Raw genomic sequence first — 22806 nt, forward strand, 5'->3', positions numbered from 1 at the left:
TTTTTTTATTTATTTCCTTTTAATTAGATTTTACATTAAGTTTCCCACTGTGATATACTATATGATATATTATATGTTTTTTAGTGATATTTTATTTGTGTTATCAGTTGTAAGTTTTAGTTTTTAACCTAGGTTTAGTTTTTTATTTTAACTTTTTTAGTCTTCCCGTTATTCAAGTTTGGGGTCCAATACACCCCTCTTGAACTTTTTTAAACTCTTTATTTTTAGTTAAATTTTACGTTTTTAGTTTTAACCCTTATCTGCATAGGGAAAAATATCACATATCTGGTATGGTGGGGTCTTTTTGACCCCAAGCTTTACCTTCCCCCACAAAAGCAGTTTACTAATATTTTTTTATTTATTTATATATTATTTACAATTATTTTAAGATCTTACAAGTCAGAGTATTATTGATTTATTTCAATTAACATTTTTTAGAACAAATTAAAACTAAAAATTTTTTGTAGACCCTAAGTAAAACAACTTTTCTTAAAAAACTAAAATTATTACCAACTTAATTTATAAATACAAATAATTTATAATATTTATAAATTTTAAACATATTCTTTGACTGCTATTAAAAAAAATAAACAAAATATCAATTAATAGGCTGAAATCTGACATGAAAACTTTGGTAACAGCAGTAACATTTCTAGTTTGGTTTTCATGGTGCCAACATAAGTAAAACCCATATTTTTCAGTCCATCAGAGAGACATAAAATCAATATCGGATAAACGTTCATCTAATAGTCCGTCAATTTCACTTAATTCACTTCTTAAATTGTCTGTATTCATATTCACTTGACAATTAATTCACAAATCAGTAAGAAGTAACACTTGAAGCAATAATAGTAACTTCAGAAAAAAGGTAACATAATTAGCATGGCGGAGTCTAAAACGACCCCAGAGGTCTCTAATCTGGTAGCAAGAACGCTGTGTATCTGATTGGCAACCATCTGACACAGGGTACCAAACTAGGAGAATACCTGGAGAGTCAGCTTCCTGGCTTACTAACCTAAAAGAAAATATGAAATATATTTGTATGGGGTCAAAAAGACCCCACCATACCAGTTACAGGTTAAGCTTATTTTTAATTTTATTTTTACGGCTGTGATATTAGTTTTAAGTGTTTTTTAAAAATAAATTTTTAGCTGTGAAATTAGTTGTAAGATTTTGTTTAATTTTTTAGTTTTTAAGACAGTTGTTTTTACTATTTATTTTCTTTTATAAAATGTTATTCTGGGCAATGATAATGCGAAGCGTTTTCACCAACCAAAAACATGCAAAAAAATAAAAGTAGAGTAGTAGCAACTTTATTTTACTTGTAGGTTTCAAATTCAAACCACGGGCATCATGAATTTTTTTCATAAACTACAAATTTTCTAGTATATATTGGAATCAAGTAGGAATAACTCTGCCAAATCACAGTCATCTGTCTCAAAGGCAAAAACATATATTAAATTACCAAAAAAATTTGGTAATTTAAAAAAAAAACAATTAGTTTGTTGTATAAAAATATTAGTTTATATTTAATTATTAGTTATTTATTTATAAAATTATTAGTTTAGTTTTACTCTGTCATCAGTAAGTAGATATTCACAGTTAGTTTTGTATACCACTCCATTATAAAATAAGTTAACCGATTAACTGCCAATGGCACATAAATGAACCTTTTCATAAACACTTTTTCTTTTTAATTTCTATAAAATTTTTTGCACCTTATACAATTTGCCTTTATTTTTTTAGGTGTTGGTAATCACACACAAATAATTATATGGTTCTAGGTTTTTAATTAGCAAGTTTATTTACATATCAACTAACTGTATTTTACAAGATTGTGTAATAACCCCTTCCATATAAGGTATAATGACCACGATATGCTTGTTAAAAATAATACTTCTATTTTATTGGCTTATTTAAGTGTCGCTTTTATTCATCAGTTCATGAAAGTTTATAATGAATACCGGTTGTTAAAAATAATAGGCAGGCCACGTTTGGAATATGTAAAACAAATTGTTAGGGATGTAGGATGTAGAGGGTATACTGAAATGAAACGACTAACACTAGATAGGGAATCTTGGAGAGCTGCATCAAACCAGTCAAATGACTGAAGACAAAAAAAAATAAAAAATAATAGTGCAATTATACACCTTTGAGGCTTATGGAATGATGGCTTATGACATGCACAGCGTGCAATGCGTTATTCTTCAATTGTTAAATTTTGGTTTTGTCTATCATTTTACTGTTTTTATACTTTTTTTTTTTATAAAACATCCAGTTTATCAATAAACAGAATTTACAATTTCATGATTTTTCTCATAATTTATCTATTGATGAAAAAATGGTGCGATACTTTGGGAGGCATTCAACATAAATGTTTATCAACAGAAAACCAATTAGATTTGGATTTAAGCTTTTGGTGATTGTATAGTTCAGATGAGTATTTGTACCAATTATTCCACACAGAGGTGCAAACAAAGAAAAATCTAGATTTTTTATATTAGCACCACAACGGCATATATCTATACAAAAAGATACAACCAAGAAGAAAAGACTGGTTGCTCAGCCTTTAATAATAGCTGAATATACGAAAAGTATGGATGGCGTTTATTCTTATGACAATGGTAATGGAAATTATAGAATCTGATTATGTGGGAAAAAATGATGGTGGCCAATGTTTATAAATGCTATCTTTTTTATTATACGAGGGTTATTTTTTTTTCAAGGTACGATCGGTCGTGAAATAAAAACACACAAAAATCAGATGAACCTTTGCACATATGTGTTGCACAGCATGTCTAGTATGGCCTTCAATCATGCCATGTCACTTCGTTTAGTTCTGAACACGCAGTTAGCACGTAAACAACATGTCTACAACAATAGCATCTCCTGCCAAGTGTGAAGTGCATGCGGTAATTCGATTTCTTCAGGCTGAGGGGTGTTATTCAGCTGAAATTCATTGACGAATAAGTAATGTGTACAGTGAAACTTCAATGAGTGATAGCAAAGTGCGACAATGGTGCAGGAACTTTAAAGCAGGATGTACAGATGTTCATGATGCAGGCGATCAGGGAAGGAAGCGAGTATCAACCGATGATCTCATTGAGCGAGTGGATGAGGCGATTCGAGAAAATCGTCGGTTCACAATTTCTGTATCGAGTGATTAGTTTCCTGAAATTTCAAGGTCAGCTCTCTGTATTATTGTGAGTGAGAGACTTCAGTACCGCAAACTGTGTGCGAGATGGGTTCCCAAGATGCTGTCCAACCATCACAAAACAATGAGAATGGACGCTTCCCTAACGTTTCTCATAATTGTCACAGGGGACAAGACCATTTCGAAACTGAAGAAACAAAAGAACAATCCAAACAGTGGATGCATTCTCATTCTCCCAGTAAACCAAAGAAGTTCAAGCGAACCTTCTCGAACAGAAAGTGTATGGCTACTGTGTTCTGGGACTGGAATGGAGTTCTCTTGGTGGAATTCATGGAACATGGCACGACCATCACTGTAGCCTCATACTGCGTGACTCTTCAATGTCTACGAAGGGCAATTCAGAATAAGCAAAGAGGAATGTTGTCATCAGGCATTGTCTTTCTCCATGATAATGCTCAGCCGCACACTGCAGCTGTAACAAAGAAGCTCCTGCAGCGTTTTTGTTGGGAAGTGTTTGATCACCCACCATACAGTTCGGACTTGGCTCCATCCGATTTTCACCTCTTTGCTCACATGAAACGCTGGCAAGGAGGACAACATTTTGACACAGAAATCGAGCTGTAGACCAGCGTAGAAACATGGCTGAAAACAAAGCGGCTCCGTTCTATGACGAGGGTATTGGAAAGTTGGTACCACGCTACAACAAATGTAAGTACTTTTAATGTAACTATGTAAGTACTTGTTATAAATAAAAAAATTTTTATTTTCACTGTGGTTTTAATTTTGTGACCGATCCGGACCTTGAAAAAAAATAACCCTCGTAGTAAATTCATGGAAAATATACACACCTGCAAATAACATTAAAATCAGTCAAATTGATTTTAGGTCTTCTCTTGTATTATTACTGATAAAGAGTGCAGAAATAATATCACAAAGCATTGCTGAGAATGAAGAAAAAGAGTCAAGATAATTTTCCTTCACCACCAATGACAACCAAGGATCATCCATCAAAAAACAGTTTACCAGAAGATATTATCAAATAGGGCTGTCCAATGTTTATTAAGATCAAATATTATTTTTAATTTATTTCAAAACATGTGAAAAAAGTTAGACAAACATGTAACCTATGCTAAAACCATACAATTCCATTGTGTATAAAATGTAAAGTGCACCTACATTCAAAATCTCTTCAAGAATTTCATTCGTAGCAAAGAAACTAATTTTATAAATAAAAAAAAAAAAACAAAAATATTTTTTCTAACTGTATTACATTTAGTTTAATGCTTTTTGCCAAAGGTGCATAAATGATTTTTATTCCTGATCTTTTATGTTATGAAAATAATTTCTAGCTTAGAAATAAAAAGAAATATTAAAAAAAAATTTTCATATCTTTATGTCCTGTAGCTAATTGGTTAATTGACGACCTTATCAATTCCAAAATGACTAACTGAATATTGATTGCCAAAACTATACTAATTGTACATGACCAAACACAACAATCTCTTTCCAGTACATCAGAGTCATACCAAACAACAATAAACATACCAAACAACAATAAACATACCAAACAATGCTTACAGAGATGAGTAAGGAATGAAATTGTTTCATATTAGTTTCTTCACTGAGCTAATCATGTGGTTTCCCACTAGCATGTCAGGCCCACTCCTGATATTTAATGCTACAAGTGACAACTTCAGTTGTTAACTTAACAAGCGAGTCTTAACTAAACTTATAACTCACATGCCGTATCTGCATTACAGTCAAATATTGAGTCAGATAGTAATAAAGTGATAAATTAACATCTCTGTTTAGGAAAGAACTGTAAATCATCATCTAAATTCCCATCAGGGAATTTATTACGAGATTTCACATCAAATGTTTATTGTTAATGGCCATTATATACATCATATTGTGGGTGGCTAAGAAAATGCTAGTCATTGTTACATTTCATGCTCAAGAACGCTTAATTTTAACTTTCTACACATATAAAATAAAATAAAAATAAAAATAAAATATATATAAATAAAAAAAAGAAAATCACACTCATACTGAATTATTTATTATTATTTATTTTTTTATTATGAACCTGTAAATAATTTAATTCGCTATTTTGTACAAAATTATTATTACAAATATTACAAACAAATGGTTTATCACAATGTATATACGAATGTATTTTTACTTCAAACGTCTAAGAACATTTATTACAGCATATATTTACACATCACTGGTATATTTTTTCACTAGTATGTTAAATTGCAAACAAAAGTAAAAATTCTAAATTACATATCTCAATCTCACATTTATTTACTCTTTTTATCATTATTATTATTTAAATGAGAAAATCGTTTGTCGCAGACAGAACATTTTTTTTTTTTTTTTTTTTATAAGATTATATAATTTTCAATTAGAAATTCTAGTAAACTTTTTATTACAAGAGTTACAATTAAAACATTTAATACCAATATGTGTTCGTAAATGTTCACATAAATGACTCAAGCGAAGAAGATTTTTACCACCAATAATACATTGATTACATTTACCCTTACTATCAGCAGAGGTCATATGTTGATTTAAGAATGAATTATTTGAAAATGGTTTGTTACAAATTGTACATAAAACTGATTTAATGTCACTTATATATAAACTTTTATCTGAATAAGTTTTATCACTAAAATCAGACTGAAGAGTTCGTTTGCTTATGCGTGGTAATTTATTACATGTGTGTTTAGGATTAAATAATGTCAATATTTCAAAATTATCATCATAGACATCCTTATTGAAAATCTTTTCACCACTACCATGTATTTTACGAGATTTTAAGTCCAAGTTACGTTTTGAACGAAGTGATAATTTATTGTAATTTACTCTTAGAGAATTATCCATATTTGCATTTATTATATTTTTTTGCATGTCCATAACAATCATTTTTTGTAGGTTGTAACAATGAATGACTAATATTACCTCTATCTGAAGGGCTGTTTTGAATAATCTGAAACTGAATTAAAGTATACTAGTACATATATACATTGTAATAAAAATTTATCGCTGTGTTAAAAACACTTTTCTAACATTCTTACTAGTATCAACACCTTCCTTAATAATGAGACATTTTTAGCATTTCTACATATATTTCTAAATTCTCATATCCTAAACAAAGTCTACTTAAATAAACAAATAAAATAAAAAGCTTCTAAACACACAGATAAGCATAGAAAGATCAGTAAAACTTAAATTAAAACTGTAAAACTTAAATTAAAACTAAAACACTTAAATTAAAACTAAAACACTTAAATTAAAACCCCCAATAAATTCAGATGTCTCTTGCCATATACCAGATACCAGATATGCAAATATGTTTCCCTTATACTGTTTTTATTATTCTTTATAAAGATACCAAACATTTCTTTATTATCATGAACTTCTTATAAAAAAATACAATTATAGATTTTTTAAAACATAAGTTTAAAACTGAATATAGATATTTTATTGTAATTTAGTAATAAACACAAATACAATAAAAAATCAAATAACTTCATTGAAAAAAGGTTACTTTACATTCCTTTACACATACACACACACACACACACACCCACACGCACGCACGCATGCACGTGTGCACATACGTGTTTTAATAAAGAATAGGAGCTCTTAAATAATTTTTCAAACATTAAACATAGAAAAATAAGACCTTAACATACCCTGAGCACCTGGAGACGGGCCACTCAAAAATTTTAAATGTAAAGTGTAACATTCATTGTAAAACAGGGAAATGAAAATAGTCATTAAAAAACTTAAGGCTATTTTTATTTATTTTATATATACAGTTGTCTGTATATATAAATTCGACATTTGTTTTTGTTAACTTTCCCGCACATACAAAAGGTTGCCTCATCACTAAATAAAAACATAGATAATTAGGATTGTTTTTTATATAGTGCATTATTACCTCTACAGCAAACTGATATCGTAGGGGGTGATAATTTGGTTTAATGTGATGGAGTTGTAACTTGTACATTCATAAACAGAGCTGCTTATGTACATGGTCGTGAACAGCGAAACGAGGAATTTGCAGTTCATAACTAGCCAGTCTAATTGACTTTCCAGGATTGGCAGCAAATGCATTGTGTATACAATCCACCACATTAAACTAAAGCACAAACTGAACCTTCTGTTGTGAGGTCGCATGGAACATGTACGCTGAGGAGCAACATTCAGTGATAAGATTTTTGCTATCAGAAGGTGTAAAACCGGCAGAAATTTGACTCAAGAATGTTGAAACAGTATGGTTAAACTGCAGAACAGGTATAAGTTGATGGAACAGTTTAATTTGGGCAGAACAAGTGTGACTGATCTCTATTGCTCTCGAAGACCAGTTGACTATACGCTGCAAAATTGTATAAATCATCTTAATTGTGAAAACAGGCAAGTGAGAAATTCCCAAATTGCTAGTTTGTATAATATTAGTGTTGGAACCGCATATTAAATCATTCATGATGTGTTGAATTATTGCAAAATGTGTTGGAGATTGACTCCAAGGCAGTTGACTCAAGTCCATAAAGATTCACATTTGTTCTGAGCTCAAAGAACAGTTTGAAGCGGAATTTAATGGACTTTCAAGATCATATAACTGTGATGAAATGTGAATACACCATTTCAAGGCTGAATCCAAACAACAAAGTTTTGGGTGGAACATCTGCATTCGCCCACCAAAAAAGAATTCTAAAGTGATTACGGTATTTGGGAATTGCGAGGTACAATTTTGGTGACTATTTAAAAAAGAACAATGTACCATGAACAGTGAATACTATTCAACATGCTCCAACAGAAAGTGAGACTCGCAATAAGGCAAAAATGTCAGGATGCTCTTTCAAAAGGTGTGATTCTTTTGCATGACAACGTGCACCACCAAATCGCTCAGAGGACAGGAGAAACGCTCAAGAAATAGGGTTGGGAGCTGTTGACACATCACAGCCCAATCACAAAACTAAACTGTTGATAAGTAACTGAAATGCTGTTATCACTTCCCTCCTCCACACTAGATCTTCAACAACTGGTTTGCGACAAAATACAAGGAGTGGCTGAAATGTATACTAGAATGTAATGGGAGAACAAAATGTTGCACAAAGAACAAATGTTGTTTCATTCTTCTACTACTAATATTCCAAGATTACATGACTCATCCCTCTCACTTTCTGTAAATCATTATTATTCTGAAGTCCTGTATGTCTGCTCTTATGCTTAAACCAACATTAAAAGGTGCCACATGGTAGTTTCATTCCCACCATTTTAGACTCCTTGATCCACGCCCACTTATTTCTATCAAGACACTATTGCTATGAAGTTAAATATGCCTACTATGTCAATACATCTAAAAACGTGCAGCAATTGAATTTTTAACAAAGAAAAAATGAATGCCAATGATATTTATTGTTATCTAAAAGCCACTTATAGTAATGAAAATTGATCGAAGTGTTATAGGTAGGTAGAGAATAAAATTTTTGCGTATCAGAAGCTGGTAAAGTGAATATTGAGATAAACCTTGCAGTGATCAGCGTTTGCGACTGATGAGAAGCATTAAAGAGATGAACTGATTCAAGCTGGGTTGAGACATTAAAAACAATTTAAAGACAACAACTTAAAAACATAAAACAACTTCGGAAATGTACGAGTTGTAACAATCCACGGAGCGGATAATGCTGCTCAGCCACACCAGTCACACACATCGCATGTAACATCAGAGGCTTTATTTCAAGAAATTGAAATTTTAATCTATTTCATATCCTCTATACCCTGTGATTTTAATTTCTCTCTATAATTAAAGTCGGATGTTAAGGTTACTCATTTCACCAGGGATGATATAAAGTGGACTCAATATGGTCATTGGTTAGGGAAAGATATGAAACCAGCAATCTTTCATTGATGCAATAAAAAAATTGGTTTACTGGTGAGAAGTGTATAGATGTAAATGATAATTATGTCGAAAAATAGAGGTTAACTTTTTGTATTAAATAAAATGTACTTTTATGCTATTACTGTTTCATTTATGTGTTATAAGCGACTGTGGTGCATTACATTTCCACCATTTCCACCAATTCTTGTAGTCTCACCAGCCCATTCTCTAGAAATAACTACACTGGTTTTAACTTTAAATATTTGGGTATTTACGACAACATACTATTTCAACAGTGCACTACTTCACTTTATTCAATTTTATCCTCTTAAGAATGATTTAAAGATAAATCTCAAATTATATTTTCATAAATTTTATTAATAGAATCACTGCCAAGTTTTTATTTAATATATTAAAAATAGTCAAAGAAATTAATGAATCCATGGTTTTGATTTTTTACTCTTTTATGGGTAGTTAAAAGAAATTCTCCAGATTTTTTTTAAATACTACAAATTTTTTATCATAATTTGTCTGCAAAATAAATATGTCAACAATGAAATCCATCCTTAATTCAGTTTTTTTTAAGGATTGTTTGAAGGAAAACCAATATATGTTTTCATAAAATATTTACATTAACTCTTGTGATACATTTTAAGCTGAACTAATGGTCATTAAATTTATTACTACAACAGCTTAAAAATCTTTTAAGCTTTTGTATTTTAGATCCACAGACAACAAATGTGATTTATATATATATAATATATATATCCTCCTCTATGAATCATGAGACCTTGCCGTTGGTGAGGGGGCTTGAGTGCTCAGGGATACAGAATAGCTGGACCGAAGGTGCAACCATATCGGAGAGGTATCTGTTGAGAGCCAGACTAAGGAATGATTCCTGAAAGAGGGCAGCAGCTCTTTCAGTAGTTGTTAGGGGCGTGAGTCAGGACGATTTAAACGCCCGTATCAACATCACTCAGTCCTCTGAGTACTGCGCAGCTGAAAGCAATGGAAAACTACAGCTGCTTTTTTTCCAAGAAAAAAAAAATGTGGCTCTCTGCATTTTCACATAGCAATAATGGAGGCGCCTTCCTTGGTAAAATATTCCGGAGGTAAAATAGTCCCCCGTTTGGATCTCCGGGTGGGGACTACTAAGGAAGGGGTCACCAGAAAACTAAAAAATAACATTCTACGAGTCGGAGCGTGGAATGTAAGAAGCTTGAAAAAGGTTGGTAGGCTAGAAAATTTAAAAAGGGAAATTGGTAGGACAAATGTGGATATAGTAGGAATTAGTGAGGTTCGGTGGGAAGAGGAAGGCGACTTTTGGTCAGGTGATTTTAGAGTAATTAACTCAGCGTCAAATAATGGGCAGGCAGGAGTAGGTTTCGTGATGAACAAGAAGATAGGGAGGAGAGTGGAGTATTTCAAAACGCATAGCGATAGAATCATTGTAATAAGGATAAAATCAAAACCTAAACCGACAACGATTGTTAACGTCTATATGCCTACAAGCGCCCATGATGATGATGAGGTAGAGTGTGTATACGAAGAGATGAAGCAATTAAACACGTAAAAGGAGATGAAAATTTAATAATAGTTGGAGATTGGAATGCAAGCATTGGAAAAGGAAAGGAAGGAAATATAGTGGGTGAATACGGGCTGGGCAAAAGGAATGAAAGAGGGGACCGACTTATAGAAATTTTTCACGAAGTATAATTTAGTAATTGCCAACACCCAATTTAAAAATCATAATAGAAGAATATACACTTGGAAAAAGCCAGGCGATACTGGAAGGTATCAGATAGATTATATCATGGTTAAGCAAAGATTTAGAAATCAACTCGTTGACTGCAAAACTAACCCTGGAGCAGACATTGATAGCAACCATAATTTGGTGATAATGAAATGTAGATTGGGGTTTAAAAACCTGAAGAAAAGGTGTCAGATGAATCGGTGGAATTTAGAGAAGCTTGAGGAAGAGGAGGTAACAAAGATTTTTGAGGAGGACATCGCAAGAGGTCTGAGTAAAAAAGATAAGGTAGAAAATGTAGAAGAAGAATGGGAGAATGTTAAAAAGGAAATTCTTAAATCAGCAGAAGGAAACTTAGGCGGAATAAAGAGAACCGGTAGAAAACCTTGGGTTTCAGACGATATATTGCAGCTGATGGATGAACGTAGAAAATATAAGAATGCTAGTGAAGAAAGTAAAAGGGAACTATCGGAAATTAAGAAATGCTATAAACAGGAAGTGCAAACTGGTGAAAGAAGAGTGGATTAAAGAAAAGTGTTCAGAAGTGGAAAGAGAAATGAACATTGGTAAAATAGACTGAGCATACAGGAAAGTTAAGGAAAATTTTGGGGTACATAAATTAAAATCTAATAATGGTTAAACAAAGATGGTACACCAATATATAATACGAAAGGTAAAGTCGATAGATGGGTGGAATATATTGAAGAGTTATACGGAGGAAATGAATTAGAAAATGGTGGTGTTATAGAGGAAGAAGAGGAAGTTGAGGAGGATGAAATGGGAGAAACAATACTGAGATCTGAATTTAAGAGATCATTAAAAGATTTAAATGGCAGAAAGGCTCCTGGAATAGACGGAATACCTATAGAATTACTGCGTAGTGCAGGTGAGGAAGCGATTGAGATTATACAAACTGGTGTGTAATATTTATGAAAATGGGGAATTTCCATCAGACTTCAAAAAAAGTGTTATAATTATGATACCAAAGAAAGCAGGGGCAGATAAATGTGAAGAATACAGAACAATTAGTTTAACTAGTCATGCATCAAAAATCTTAACTAGAATTTTATACAGAAGAATTGAGAGGAGAGTGGAAGAAGTGTTAGGAGAAGACCAATTTGGTTTCAGGAAAAGTATAGGGACAAGGGAAGCAATTTTAGGCCTCAGATTAATAGTAGAAGGAAGATTAAAGAAAAACAAACCAACATACTTGGCGTTTATAGACCTAGAAAAGGCTTTCGATAATGTAGACTGGAATAAAATGTTCAGCATTTTAAAAAAATTAGGGTTCAAATACAGAGATAGAAGAACAATTGCTAACATGTACAGGAACCAAACAGCAACAATAACAATTGAAGAACATAAGAAAGAAGCCCTAATAAGAAAGGGAGTCCGACAAGGATGTTCCGTGTCTCCGTTACTTTTTAATCATTACATGGAACTAGCAGTTAATGATGTTAAAGAACAATTTAGATTTGGAGTAACAGTACAAGGTGAAAAGATAAAGATGCTACGATTTGCTGATGATATAGTAATTCTAGCCGAGAGTAAAAAGGATTTAGAAGAAACAATGAACGGCATAGATGAAATCCTACGCAAGAACTATCGCATGAAAATAAACAAGAACAAAACAAAAGTAATGAAATGTAGTAGAAATAACAAAGATGGACCGCTGAATGTGAAAATAAGAGGAGAAAAGATTATGAAGAATTTTGTTATTTGGGAAGTAAAATTACTAAAGATGGACGAAGCAGGAGCGATATAAAATGCCGAATAGCACAAGCTAAACGAGCCTTCAGTAAGAAATATAATTTGTTTACATCAAAAATTAATTTAAATGTCAGGAAAAGATTTTTGAAAGTGTATGTTTGGAGTGTCGCTTTATATGGAAGTGAAACTTGGACAATCGGAGTATCTGAGAAGAAAAGATTAGAAGCTTTTGAAATGTGGTGCTATAGGAGAATGTTAAAAATCAGATGGGTGGATAAAGTGACAAATGAAGAGGTATTGCGGCAAATAGATGAAGAAAGAAGCATTTGGAAAAATATAGTTAAAAGAAGAGACAGACTTATAGGCCACATACTAAGGCATCCTGGAATAATCGCTTTAATATTGGAAGGACAGGTAGAAGGGAATAATTGTGTAGGCAGGCCACGTTTGGAGTATGTAAAACAAATTGTTGGGGATGTAGGATGTAGAGGGTATACTGAAATGAAACGACTAGCACTAGATAGGGAATCTTGGAGAGCTGCATCAAACCAGTCAAATGACTGAAGACAAAAAAAAAAAAAATAATAATATATATGAATACAGTTTAGTCAGGACTCTTAACTCACTCTTCCCTTCTAGCCAGGAGGGTCTGCCCCAACAAAAATAATGATAAATAACAAAGTCTCATCAATTTATAAAAACTGACCGCCCTGGCAGACCCAATGTGTTCATTCTCATATTTATGAGAAAAATAATGATAAACAATTAAAGTGATCAATTTATAAGAACTATCAGTGTAATGTAATTTCTTCAGTGCAACAGTTTGGTCAGCACAGAACTTGAAACTGAGTGATATCAAGTATGGAGGTTTGAGAATAGTCAGCCACCATCTTAAAATAGTGGTTATAGCTGGTTGGTCCATCCTTCAAATGGGTATAAAGGTATTTAGCACGGTTCTTAGTGTTATCTGACAAACACCATGAGGTGGGGACTGTACTTTTGTTTCTTATTTTTTTTTTTTACGTTTTTTAGTTATGACCAACCAGAGGCAGGTGCAACCAGTTGTGGCATTTTGCATAGAGAATAGCAGTGCGTCTCTTGGTTGAGCCATTTCACTATATACAGTCAGATATTTAAAGCTACTTGTTCCAATAACCAAAAGTGGTATTAAAAAAACTTTTAGAAAATTTAATTTCAAATACTGTTGCAATAAGTCTTTGAATTCAATTTGATAAAAACGTTGAATAGGCGAATAATATAACCTCCTAATTGTTACCACAAATCATTAAAACAACAGTAGTAGTCTTACGATCTTTCCAGATACAAAAACTATGTTCATGCAAAATTTTAGATCGATCAAAGATCGATCGCCACCGCAGCTACAGCTTTATTTAAAAACAAAGTAGTCAATCGGATTTCGGTGGATTAACATTAATTGGATTTCGGTGCTATAACATTAAGGTTATATTATTAATAAGTTGTACATATTATGCATATTTAATCTTAATTATAAGAGGTTAGCGAGCGAAGCAAGCGTAGGTTATATTTAGTTAGGTTATTTTGATATACGTATGATTTGCCAGTACATGAATTCAACATATACGTACAAAGTCAACATAACCTAAACAGCAGCTGTAGCTGCGGTAGCGTTAATATGCAACTAGCCAAAATAGTAACAGACTCACAGACACAAATAGATTTTGTATATATACATATATTCATAGATTGAGCCAAACTTTTGCATGAGGATATTTTTTATACCTGAAAAGACCAAAAGACTATTACAGTTACAAAATGTTTCAAGATTATATTCCTTGTTATGGGTAATGGATTATGTTCCTTGTCTATTCATATATTTTTTTATATTTGATCTCATTCTGATCCTATCATTTTATGTATGAGAAGTTTGCTTAACAACTGTCAACAACAATTTAGTTTTTATTTTTTTAAGTTGAAATCATATTGCAAATGAGATTGACATCTCAGTATCACTACATTAAAAGATACCAAACTTGCTTTTATTTAATTGTAAAGTGAAAATGATTATGAAGCAAGGATTCAGAGAGGGAAAAAAAATCAGAAATTGAGATAAAATAAGAATACAAACCTTTACATTGTAAATAACCACATCCTCCTTTGGTACCACTCACAATTTTGTTGTTAACCAAATTATGAATGCAAGATATGATTTTTCATTAAAATCAAATATCTAAGAAAAATTAATAACAATAATAATAATAACAAATTATTAAATAAATAACAGTTATTATAACATATTTAAAATATCCTTAACAAAAAAATAAAAAATAAATAAATATAAATTCATGAAAAGAATTACTTGCAATTTTACTGTAATACAATTAATAAAAGGAATATACTATTAACAACAGAACTTCACCTTTGAAAAAATGGTCTTAGAAATAGCCTACAGTGTCTCAGTAAGGAATACAGACTAAACTCATATATGATGTTGAACACCTAACACTAAAAACCAGTTTTGTCGTACTTTCATCTAACACAGCCAAATTTGAAATCATTACACCAAACACAATCTCACAAAGTCAACAAAAAGCAATCGTATATAAATAAACCTACATAAAAGCTGGATGAAGAAACTCAACAATACATAATGACAAATTACATTAAAAAAATTACCGAACACTTAGCAAGATAAAAAAAAAAATAATTTTATTTTTATAAAAAGGGATCTACTTCTTCTAAATTACTATTAATACAATTTATGCTAATTAATACAATTTCTTCACCATACAACCTTATAGTGAGAATTCATAACGGATGATGCAATTATGGTAAAAAAAAAGAAAAAATACTAAGGAAACCTTATTTGATCAAAGATGTTGTGCTATTTTTTATCTTGGTTCTTCAAGAAACTTCTATCAAGATGCTGGATCTTCACTTCAGTATTATAACCACACACCACATTTTGCTACCTGTCATGACATGTCTGAATAATTCTGAATCATCAGCCACGTCAGCTAACGATTTTGTGATGTTACTTTTATTGAAAATTCAGCTGATTTTTTTTTTTTGCCACTACCAGTTTCATAATCAAAATTTCATTCAAAAATGTTTCACAGGAGCCATAAGAAATTCCTAACTCTTCAGTAACTTTTCTTACGGGGGTTTGACAATTATTTACCAGAATGTCATTTATTTTATCATTATTTTCATTCGTTGTTGTGTTAGGGCATCCATTCCTTTGTTGTCAGCATCTTCAGGTTTTCTTGAAACACATTTGTACTATTCATTTAGTTTTGAGTGCTGACAACACCCTCGCCCAAAAGCCTTCTCTAACATCTTCAGTTTTGTATTTAAAATTTTGTGCAAATCCATTATTCTGTCATACCAAACAAAATAAACCACTACTCATATAAAATATGACCTAATTACCCAGCTGCCAAATTTGAACTATGCATAAAATATCTGTGAAAATATTAATGTACAAGGGTAAGTAAATCCGCAATTTAGTTATATTTTTGTTTATGTTGATAGTACTGTCGTGTTTCGTAAACGACACATGCATGGTTTAATTGCTTTTATGTCTGTGCAGATTTGATGCTGCTAGGTTAGTTCCATTATTGCTGCCCTGCCGTTAACCATGGCTGCTTTGCTTTCTGTTTGCACCAAACAAGAGCAATGTTCAGCGACCCGTTTTTTGTGGTCGGAAGGTGACGAAATTCATCAAAGACTTTCAATGCTGTACAGGAATACTGTGTTGCTGCAACGGAATGTCTACGAATGGATTGAAAAATTCAAAAACGGTTGCACAAGTGTTACACATGATGAAGGAGCCGGACAACCGTTTACCGCCACAAATGAGGAAAACATTGAGCGTGCACTTGACATGGTTTTCTTAGACAAACTAGTAACTATTGATGAAGTGGCATCGTCTGCAAATCTGCAAATTAGTCATGGTTGTGCCTACGAAATCATCCACAACAGACTTGGGTTTTATAAAGTCTGTGTAAGATGGGTCCCAAAACAACTCAACACAGTTGTATAAACAAACTTGGACATCTGCCAAAAACATTTGGATCGCTATGGCAACGATGGGACATCTTCTTAGACAGAATCATCACTGGTGATGAAACACGGATCCATCATTACGAGCTGGAGAGTAAACGGCAGAGTATGGAATGGAAACATCCAAATTCGCCCTGCAAAAAAGTTCAAGACCCAACCATCTGCAAGGAAACTGATTAACTGATTCTTATGGTTTTTTGGGACTCACAAGGCCCAGTACTGGAACATTATGAGAAAAGGGGAACGCCAATAAACAGTGCGTGTTACAGTGAGATGCTTACTGCCAAGCTGAAGCCTGCAATTCAAAGCAAACGTCGAGGACTGCTGTCGAAAGGTGTTGTGTTGTTGCACGACAATGCCCGTCCACATATTGATGCCCACACTGCTGCAACACTCCAGAAACTCAACTTTGAAGTACCGGCTCATCCTCCATGTAGTCCTGATCTTGCCCCTTCTGACTACCACTTGTTTGGTGCACTCAAAGAGGCATTAAGGGGCCATCGATTTACCTCAGACGAAACAGTGAAAGAAGCAGTGCATTCCTAGCTTGCAGCTCAACTGAAAACCTTTCTTTATGAGGGCATCAGGAAGGTTGTGCAACGATGGACCAAATGTGATGAAATGCAAGGGGTCTATGTTGAAAAATGATGTACATGTAAGTTTCCTATTTGTATTGCAATAAAATTTATAACTACATTGCGGATAATAATTGACTTACCTTCATATGTTGAAGACAGTCAATTGATAAGTCAAGTATGCAAAATTAATAAAATCTGTATTATTTTGTTATTACACATTAAAAAAAAAATAAAAAATAAAAAAACAGTTTTTCTAGACAAAATAAGATTAATAAATTATGTAAAAGATAAAATTAACACTATAATGGATATCACATAATTAACATTATGTTCATTATGTTATTATGTTATAATTAACATTATAACAGGATATAATCCTGTTCAGGCACAGTATTTTTCAGATGCTACAATTTTCATTACATTCAGACATGACAAATTTCAAGTTTTATGTGAATTTATTAAAAAAAGTTTTCCTCCAATAAATAATTCATAATTAAAAAATGATGTCACATGTTTTCTTACATCCATCCACTAATTTAAATTTAATTGTGGTTTATAAGCACAAATAAACAAATGTTTAAACATCTCTACAACTAATATAGTTACAGAACAACATCTAACCACCCTACAGCAGCACAAACAGCTTTCTTAGACATGTTACACTATCCTTATAACATATTTTTATCAACAAACAATTACACCGAAGAACTCATCACTAGGAACAATAAACATCTGGGCTTGGATTAATGGTAATCCACCCAAATTTATTATTACAATGCTACATAAAACACACAACAAAAATTAAAAATATACCTATTGACAAGTGGATGCCTAAATTAAGATTGATCTTCGCAAAAAATATTCCCAAATTCAAGAAAGAAAGTGAACTGTAGCGCTTACATGACAACAAATAATCATACAACAAATTAAACTAAATGAAGTTAGAAAATTAAAATATGGTAATTGTACTAAATATTACATTAAGGCAGATGGTAAGCACAGATATCAATATACAAGCACAAATACAAATAGAATCAACTTTTGCAAATCACCTTGTAGAAACAGGGCACACATACAAATACTAGCTAAACATGACACACATACATACTAAACTAACAAATACAACACATATTATACTGAAACTAAAACAAAAGTTTGAAAATATTTCTGATTACAAATCGCAGGGGTTTCCAAACCCTTTTAAGATGAACACTTATAACATCATCCAGCTAACATATTCTGCTGAAGAAGATAGATAATTAACACCAAACATATCTGGATAAATAACTTCAATGATTTGAAAGTAAATCTTTAAGACTTCTAGTTACTTATTTGAACATCTCAACTCAAATTTTAGCAATCTTTCACAAAAGTTAACAGCCTTGCTATTTCATATTCAAATAAGTTTCCAATCAAATTAGTAGCACATATTTTATGAATCTAAAATTCCTCAATCTATAACATACAGTATAAGATTTACTAATTTAATTTGAATTAAGATAAGGTGAGTTCTAAATAATTCCAGATAACACATTTTTGATATACCTTACATCCTGCTGCAGCTTAATAATTCAGTAAAACAGAAAACAATATTCATGTAAAAAAGAAGAAGGAAAAGAAGAAGAAATTCAAAATCATGTACTTATGAATATTAAATCATTATATTTTAAATAAAATTCTGTAGTAACTGACTAAAAATTGATTTTTTTTTTTTTAATAACTTATAATGAAAAATATAATTTACATCAATATGTTTTATAAAATTCAGAAACTATAAATATAAGCTTAACTATATAACATTAAAAGTTATCCTAACCTATTTACTAATACAGCCGCTGATAGACATCTGCAATCGTTTTTTTGCGATATATAAAAATTATTAAAACAATCGATGTTTGTGTAATATATTTCGATTTAATGTTTGCTTTAAAAATACAGACTAATTACTCTGAAAATGAGATAGTTCAATTGCCACAAAAAAAAAAATGTTTTTTAAAACGTAGAATTAGTTTTTCTTGAGAGAAAAAATTTTTATGTAATCATCGCTCGGAAAACAAATATATGAAATATAAAAATAAAATTTATCAAAACAACAACAAAAATTAAAACAAAAGAAAAACTTAAAGTATTTTTTTGTCTTCAGTCATTTGACTGGTTTGAGGCAGCTCTCCAAAATTCGCTATCTAGTGCTAGTCGTTTCATTTTGGTATACCCCCTACATCCTACATCCCTAACAATTTGTTTTATATATTCCAAACGTTGCCTGCCTACACAATTTCTTTCTTCTACCTGTCCCTCCAATATTAAAACGACTATTCCAGGATGCCTTAATATGTGGCCTATAAATCTGTCTCATCTTTTAGCTATATTTTTTTTGAAATGCTTCTTTCTTCATCTATTTGCCGCAACACCTCTTCATTTGTCACTTTATCCACCCATCTGATTTTTAACATTCTCCTATAGCACCGCATTTCAAAAGCTTCTAATCTTTTCTTTTCAGGTACTCCGATCATCCAAGTTTCACATCCATATAAAGCGACGCTCCAAACATATACTTTCAAAAATATTTTCCTGGCTTTTAAATTAATTTTTGATGTAAACAAATTATATTTCTAAGTGAAGGCTCGTTTATGCTATTCGACATTTTATATCGCTCCTGCTTCGTCCATCTTTAGTAATTCTACTTCCCAAATAACAAAATTCTTCTACCTCCATAATCTTTTCTCCTCCTATTTTCACATTCATTGGACCATCTTTGTTATTTCTACTACATTTCATTACTTTCGTTTTGTTCTTGGTTATTTTCATGCGGTATTTCTTGCGTAGTACTTCATCCATGTCATTCATTGTTTCTTCTAAATCCTTTTCACTCTCGGCTAGAATTACTATATCATCAGCAAATCGTATCAACAGTGTCGTAACCTTGTACTGTTACTCCGAATCTAAATTGTTCTTTAACATCATTAACTGCTAGTTCCATGTAAAGATTAAAAAGTAACTGGGATAGGGAACATCCTTGTCGGACTCCCTTTGTTGTTACGGATTCTTTCTTATGTTCTTCAATTATTACTGTTTGGTTCCTGTAAACTTAAAGTAGAAATTCAAAAAGAAAATCAAGACTTAAACTAAAATATTAAAAACAAAGACATACAACTACCGTAAATTTTTTTTTGTTTTAAATTAAGAACAATATTTATAAAAAAGTATGTAAAATACTAACACCTCGGAGAAATAAAAACACACGGTCCAAAACTTCTTTATTATTGTCTAGGATTTGACGAAAATTCCTGGGTAAGTTAAATTTACGACGCAAGGCCGTGTAACATATGCAGTCCACAAGGATGTGGTGTACAGTCAAGCGGCAGTTTCTTGGTACGCATATCGGTGCATTTTCTGCTGAAATCAAATACCCGTGAGTAGCTTTCGTAAGTCCTATCCGCAATCGGTAGAGGATCATTTCCTCTCGGCGAATTTTCTTGTAGGAGAAATCCCATGTCAACACAGTATCTTTGACAATCCAGTGGCAATCCAGTCATCTTACCACCTTGCGCGAAGTGTGAATTTGACATAGTTAATAAAGTTGGATGTAGTAACACGAATAGTGAAGGATGGTCGACTATACATGTGTCTTTAGAAGCGAAATCTGAAAGTTCATTACCCGGAATTCCCACGTGACTAGGTAGCAGAAACTTACTTGTGTGTTGTGATGGTTCAATTCGGCAATTGTATTGTAGATTTCGGTGACGATAGGATGTCTGAAATAAAAATTTTGTAAGGTTTGGAGAACACGACATCAGTCGCTACAAATAAGGATATAATGGTACATAGGGTTAATGATATTCAAAGCCTTATTTATAGCGTATAGTTCAGTAGTAAAGACACCGGGTAGACCAAACATGTAGGTTCGATCATTAACAATAAATGCGCATTAACGGTTTTGTGCTGTTTTGATCCATCTATGCGTCTGGGTTTGTCTTGGAGAGAATATGGTGAAACATTTGCTAAAAAAAAACTAGGTGATATTGATTCTTTATTACATATCGTGAGGTCAAACATAAAATTTATAATGTTGATTCTCCGCGGAAGATACAAACACAGATAAATTGGAAAAAGAGAAGGCACGTCAACATTTATAAGGTGCAGTAAATGCCAGGTACGAATACCTATAGGTCCAGTATAACGTGGATGTTTCTCATACCTTTGAAATTAAGGATTTCCAAGGACTTCGTCAAAATCCGGGTGATTTGGCTGTTCTTTAAGACGGGTAAAATAAGATGCTAAAATCTGGTCCCGTTTATCCCAAAGTGATAGTTCACCGCAGTCAACAAGGATGCTTACGACAGGGATTGATCTAAAGGCACTTGTAGCAAGTCGATGAAAAGCATGATCTACAGTATCCAGTATTTTAAGCACGGTATTATTAGCTGAAGAGTAGGCGACGCAACCATAATCTAAACGGGAATGAATTAAGGAATAGTAAAAACGCAACATGCATTACCGATCGACACCCCAACTGGTATTCGTAAAGGACTCGCAGCATATCTAAAAGTTTGAAACACTTGGAGTTTTAATTCTTTGATGTGTTTGAATAGTTTAATTAATATTAACGACACATCAGAAATCTGAAACTTTTGTTAATCAGCAATTCACGAAGATACGAATAATACTGATATAGTAATACAAGTAATAAATGGACTTTTATTCTATCCTAATATTTCATGTAAGATTGTTGGATTAATAATTGTATAAATATTTGATGTTAATAAAAACTAATATTTCAGGAATTGTGTAACTTTCCACTTTATTAAAGAATTGGAGGATCGTATCTCACTTTCAAATGAAATAATTTTAATGCAACAAAAAATTTGTTTATACAAAGTGTCCCATATAAAAAGCAACCCATCAATCACTCATCCATGAAATTTCAAAAGTTAAGCTTACTCCCCTACTCGTTACTGAAATGGACTCGTCCAACATCTGAACATCGCGGTGACGCAGTAGAACACTACCGAGTTACTACCGAGATAGTAAAAACAATGCAATCATAACGTTCAGTGTATTTCTAGAGACAAGATGGTGTTTTCGCTAGATGAATGTGTTTTAATTGTTGAGTCGTACTTCAGTACGAAATCAGCGGTTCCAGCGCAAGACTTGTTTCGGCATAAGTACCCAAATAAACCAGCTCCTAACAAAACATCAGTATTAAGATTAGTCGCAAAATTTAGAGAGACCGGTTCTGTTAATAACGAGGAACACAAAAGATCTGCGTCAGTTTTGAATACAGATACAGTCACTGAAATCAAAGACCGATTACTCGCCTCGCCAAATAAATCGATCAGACGTTTGTCTGCTGAAATTAATTTGTCTAAATCTACTGTTCATCGGGCGACCAAACGATTACAATTACGACCTTATCGCATTCAAACGGTTCATCGACTTCTTGAGCCCGACAAAGAAAAACGGCTACAATATTGTCAACGGTTCCGTCGATTTCTGCGTGAGGGAATTAATGTTATGGATTCGTTATTTTTTACAGATGAAGCACGCTTTCATTCAGACGGCTTCGTAAACAGCCTTAACAGAAGAATTTGGGGCGCTGAAAATTCCCACGTTTATCACGAAAAACAATTACACCCGCAGAAGTCGGGCGTGTGGTTCGCAATATCGCGGAAGAAAA

At 32.4% G+C, this 22806-nt stretch overlaps 1 long non-coding RNA gene across 1 annotated transcript; it reads right to left on the bottom strand.

Moving 5' to 3' along the window:
- Positions 1–5240: 5240 nt before the first annotated feature.
- On the bottom strand, positions 5241–18885 carry LOC142333777 (uncharacterized). The gene is made up of 3 exons (XR_012758687.1): positions 18675–18885; positions 14615–14716; positions 5241–6152 (listed from the first exon to the last, which is right to left on the bottom strand). It is a non-coding gene; the product is annotated as an uncharacterized LOC142333777 (long non-coding RNA).
- Positions 18886–22806: the final 3921 nt, after the last annotated feature.

Source organism: Lycorma delicatula, chromosome 13, assembly GCF_047948215.1.
Source record: "Lycorma delicatula isolate Av1 chromosome 13, ASM4794821v1, whole genome shotgun sequence".
Taxonomy (NCBI): Eukaryota; Metazoa; Arthropoda; class Insecta; order Hemiptera; family Fulgoridae; genus Lycorma; species Lycorma delicatula.